This window comes from Dreissena polymorpha, chromosome 10, assembly GCF_020536995.1.
Source record: "Dreissena polymorpha isolate Duluth1 chromosome 10, UMN_Dpol_1.0, whole genome shotgun sequence".
NCBI lineage: Eukaryota > Metazoa > Mollusca > Bivalvia > Myida > Dreissenidae > Dreissena > Dreissena polymorpha.
The window spans coordinates 25046058-25052085 of NC_068364.1; positions in this window are offsets into that span (position 1 = coordinate 25046058).

Here is a 6028-nt window from a genome sequence, read left to right on the forward strand (position 1 = left end):
AGGCCCTTTCTTTTCGGACCATTGTGTACTAGTAGTTAAAGTCGTTACCAAAGTACAAAAAGAAAATATCAAGAGTCAAACAATAAAATTTCGAAATTTAAAAACATAGACCACTCAGCATTTACTAACGACCTCAATGAAATGTCAATTACAGCAGACAAAGAAAATACTTTTGTAGAGCAATTTAAGAGCGGACGAAATAGTCATTTTTATGAAAAGGGCGAAATTTTGTGCCGACGAAAATAAATGTTTTCACAGTAGTTAAAGTCGTTACCAAAGTACAAAAAGAAAATATCAAGAGTCAAACAATAAAATTTCGAAATTTTAAAAACATAGACCACTCAGCATTTACTAACGACCTCAATGAAATGTCAATTACAGCAGGCAAAGAAGATACTTTTGTAGAGCAATTTGAAGATGAAATCTGTAGAATTCTTGATAAACACGCTCCATACATTGAGAAAAACAAAATCTGTCGTGCACCAAAACCATGGTTTAATGAAAACATTTTTGAACTAAAACGTAAAACACGCAAACTGGAACGCATGTGGAGAAAATACAAACAACCAGACCAATATGAACTTTTAAAAAATGCCAGAAATAAATACACTTTCGAGTTGAATGCAGAGAAGAAACGATCGCTTAGTCAAAAAGTAATTGATTTTCACGGAGATTATAAAAAAACTCTACAAGTTTGTATCAGAATTAACAGGAAAAAATACTGATAACCCTATGCCGGAAGGTGAAAGCGACACCGCGATAGCTGAAAATTTTGCCGATCACTTCCTGGATAAAATTAACAAAATTCGAGATGCCCTTGCAAGTTTCGAAAAATTCACACCCAATCATAAGGAAGTACCATGTTTCGGTATGTTCGAGGAGCTAACCCAAGATGAAGTGAAAAAAATCATCAATCATCTTCAAACAAAATCATGCGAACTAGATGCATTGCCAACAAGAGTACTAAAATCATTTTGAAACGAGTTACTACCGTTCGTGACAAAATTGGTTAATCTCTCTCTGAGTCAAGGAGTTTTTCCTTCAAAATTTAAACAGGCAATAGTAAGACCACTTCTGCAGAAAGTTGGACTACACCTGAGTTATTCCAACTATAGACCAGTGAGCAACTTATCATTTCTATCGAAAGTGATGGAAAAGGCTGCTCTGTTTAGACTCAATATACACGAAAATGAAAACAATCTCCTTCCAAAAAATCAGTCAGCATACAGACAATTCCATTCTTGTGAATCTGCTTGACTTAGACTAGTCAATGATATACTCGAAGGTATGGAGGAACAAGAGGTTACAGCACTTATCGCCATTGATTTGAGTGCTGCCTTCGATACAGTCGATCATGACATTCTACTAGACGTGTTGCAAAAACAACACGGTGCATGTGGCACGGCACTAAACTGGATAGACTCGTATCTTCGTCCAAGAAGCTGTCGCATAAGTGTTAATTCAGCTTTATCGGCGGCACGTTCTTTGGAGTGTAGTGTCCCCCAGGGTAGTTGTCTTGGTCCATGGCTCTACCTGACGTACGCTGGAACACTGTTTGATGTCGTTCCTCCCTCCATCACAGTTTACGGTTTTGCAGACGACCACACCGCAAACAAGCGATTCAAACCTACATCTTCTTCTGTTGAAAGAACTGCAATTCAAGAACTTGAAAGTTGTGCACTCGTTATTAACAACTGGATGAACGAGAATAAACTGAAAATGAACGCATCAAAAACGGAATTCATCTTGTTCGGTAGTAGACCCCAATAAAATAAATGTCAATCTAAAGAAAAAGATATTGCTGGTGACACTGTTAAAGCAGAAAAATGCATACGGTATTTGGGTGCATATTTAGACGAAACACTAAATTTTAAAGAACACATCAAAATTAAGTGCCGTACAGCCATGTACAACTACCTTTAAATCAAAAACATAAGGAAATACATAATAAAAGAAGCAACAGAAATACTCGTTTTGTCTTTGGTAATATCCCACTTGGATTATTGTAATCTCATCTTGTATGGAACAGCTCAATGCGAAATAAACAAAATGCAACGTATCCAAAACATGTGTGCCAAATTGTTACTCGGCCGACAGAAATATGACAGTTCAAAAGATGCATTGTATGAACTACACTGGCTACCAGTAAAGGCTAGGATAACATTCAAATAACTGAACTTCATGTATAATTGTTCTGTTGGTAACGCGCCAAAACAACTTACAGAACTTCTAAAAGAAAAAGTACCAGCACGTAACCTACGATCTACCGTCTCGTATGACGGATGTTATGATGTGAAACGCACAAAGAGAAAAACTTTCATGGACAGGAGTTTCGGAGTTGTTGGTCCGAAACTGTGGAATGACCTTCCATCAAGCATCCGGACTTCCGCATCAATAAACATTTTCAAAAGGAATTTGAAAACATTTCTCTTCAGAGACTTTTACAACCTATTTTAATTTGAATACCTGTGATTTAAAAAAATGATCGAAACTTAGTTGTACGGGCTTATTTGTCACTAGGACTCATAGGACCAAGCATTTAAAGAATTGTGCGGGCTTCTTTGCTCGAATTGGATATTTATTGTACAAGTGACTGGTAATCAAGAATCATAAGAGCTTCCTTGCTCAATGATTGAATTACATCAACCAGCTGTCTTTTAGTCATGCATAGGCCTTCTAGTTGTGTCTTATAGTCACACTGTAATTTTAACCTTCAAGTTGTGTCTTGTAGTCACACTTGGTCAGTCTATTTGTGACTTGTAGTCACGATAGTTCAAATAAGGTTAAAACCCAAAAGAAGTGTCCTTAAGTATAACAGGTGACCGGTAGCTGTGGGATCCGACAGCCAGAGTGCAGAAATATCCTTTTACGTATCCTTTTAGTTAATGAAAAACAGTGTCTTTATGTTGCCAAATATTTGCTCATATTATCATTATAATTATTGTCTTAACTCTAGTTATATCAATGTATTACATAATATTTTACTTTTACTGTGTTTTAATAGTGTAGCCGGTATTGTTTTATTGCTTAAGTTCCTTACAGCATTATTATTTATATCACACATTTTTAGATCATTAATCCTTTAATTAATGCTGCATAATATTATCAATACCTCTTATTTATTTTTTTTTTAAATTTTATGTACATATATGTGTTTTGTACAACGCCATTGAATATAATGATATAAATAGACGTTTCATCAAATTAGCAAGTTTCAAGTTTCATGATTAGAGTCTGTTTGAAACGTGTAGTTGTAGAGGTCACTTCAGTATTGGATCCACCTGTTTAGGAATGCGGAACTCTCGGTAAGGAGATTCCCGTCAGCGTCTGCTATAACGCTGCCCTAAGATTCACTGGTCTTCGTGATGGTCTTGAGGGTGCTGTAGGCCTTTTAACTGCTGCATGCGGTTATCTCTTTGCCGACGATGATACATTGCTCCTCAATACATTCCAACTTGGCCTCTTTCATCTAATTACTCACCTCCACGTTCGCTATCTGGTAATTTGCCATATAAACCAGGCGGGTATACTTCTCTTCTTTTGTCACATAGGTCCATGATTTCGGTCGTCACCCATAGCTTGTTCTTCTTTCTCTTTCTCCCGAGCACTTTTTCGGCCGATGACAGAAGCACATCCTTTATGTTATTGGTTATTGTGTCGATGTCATTGTCTAAGATGGTCAGGGCTGCAAACTTGCCACCTATATGTGCTTGAAATACATCTGCTTCACTGGATCTTTTAATTTCTTCATGTCAAATCTAACGCGAGGGTTCTTGGTGATGCGATTGCTCGTAAACTTCAGCTTGATGGTGGTAAGCACTAAGCCATGATCACTTCCGATGTCTGCGCCAGGAAAAAGTCTTTTGTTCGCCTTGCGGATGCTTGACTTGAACCGTTGCGACGCCAGTATGAAATCGATCTATTTATGTACTTGCTTGTTTCGATAAGGCAAGGTTGCTTGTTCTGGATGGTTTGTGTGGGTTCATCGTATTTACCAGGGTGAGTTTGTGATTTCTGGCGAACTCAAGAAGTCTCAAACCTCTGTCATTGGTCTACCCTAAGCTAAATCCACCTACTGTCTCTTACCACTCTTGGTATGCATCTGGTCTAACCTTGGCGTTCTAGTCGCCTTGGGCAATTAGGATTTCTTTCTTGTGGGACATTGACTGTGATGCGATCTAATTCTCATAAAACTGTTAAATCGCCTTGTCTTCGTAACCAGCTGTTGGTGCGTATCCCTGGATGCTGGTGATGTTGTGAGGTATCGCTGACATACAGATAGAAATGAGCTGGAGACTGGGTGCAACTGATGACGCTGTTGATTACCTCCTTCATAATGATGAAAGAAGCCATATAATCTCGGCTGATACTATCTGCAGTAGAGCTTCAGCTCCTGCGTCGTCAGTTTATGGACCTTGCCAAACGTTTTGAGTGTTTTTACGCTTCATGTTCCCGTGGTTGTTCCATTGTCGCAAACTTGATTGATGGATAAGCTCCAGTAGCTAACTTGTCGCATCCACCCTTGAGAAATTATTGCGTCATATTGCTATAGAAGAACGTTAAGCAACGCCGACATGTTTTGCGCATTATATTGACATTGGGAAATGAAATACAGTTCACGAAGTCGTATCATCCAATCATAATGAAGCGTTTATGTTACTTTGAAAGATGTAATTATTGACTACTACAAAAACGTTAGGTATACTAGCATTTTTCAGTTTTTATTGGTCGTCATAATAAAATATGAATAATATCCGACGAGCGAAAATCACGACAAGCGATTTACGCATATTCTGTGCGTTTAAAACTGTCCCGATCGGTCTTCTATTTAATTAACCCATTTAGGCCTAGCGGCTAGAATAAAGGCCTTGGCAAACAGCGTAGACCCAGATGACACGCCGCATAAAGCGAGATTATACGATTTTGTCAAATATTTATTTATTTATATAAAATGTGTAAAAAAGCTTATTAAACATATATTTCAATATAAATTAAAATAAAAGTTAAGAAGAACATGTGTTAAAATGCAAAATAAGCCAGATATTTATTCTGAAATCGAAAATGTCTGTACAGCATATTGATCATGCATGTACGATGTGAATCAAAATTCAGTTTTACGGTTCATTTTGAATTCCTGCAACGATATTTATTCATACCACACACGAACACTTACTAAAAAGACGAATGCTTCGGTTATTGTAGGAAAATATGTATGAAATCAATGACCTATCAATATTCATTGATAGGTCTTTGATGAAATATCTTCGTCACAATCGACTCGTGGCGCTAATTTGTATTTGCTGCATTTTCTTGCCTACTTTGTGTTATTGTAACATATTTTTTAATATATTACAATTTAAAACCTATACAAAATCGTATCAACTCGCTTTAAAGGAATTTATGTAAGAAATAGTTTAAATATAGAAATAAATATACTAGACGTCCCTAATTTTGAAAATAAATTGATCCAATATAGAAGGATGGGAGAGTCCACTAGGCATAAATGGGTTAATACAATCGTTAAATAGTAACATATGCTTAATAAATGCATTTGATACGTTCTGTGTAAGGCTTCACCCGATTAAATATTGAGGCGACCATCTGTGAGATAATTCAGGCCTTCTTTTACAAACGAGCAGCTTGCGGTCAACTCAGATGGTGGTGCTCCTACCATAATAATGGGATAAAAGGTTTGCACATTCATCCCCAATCGAAATACTCGATATACATTGTACACCACGGACACAACAACATTGAAACACTCGCGCCCTCCGCTTACATAGGATACCAATAGACAACGACATAGTCATGCACATATGGAAGAAAAATATAGTTCTTGCTGTTGAAGCTCCATTAAAGTAGGTCTATGAAGTTTCCTGTTGAAGCCTTTAATAGTTTTCGCATTATGAACTATAGAGAAGAGCTAAGTCCGTACTTACGGCAAGACTTATGGCTTGATACCAGTATACACTACTCTAAGTTTTGTTATTGTTGGAATAAAATAATATTAATTGTTATTTGTTACTTC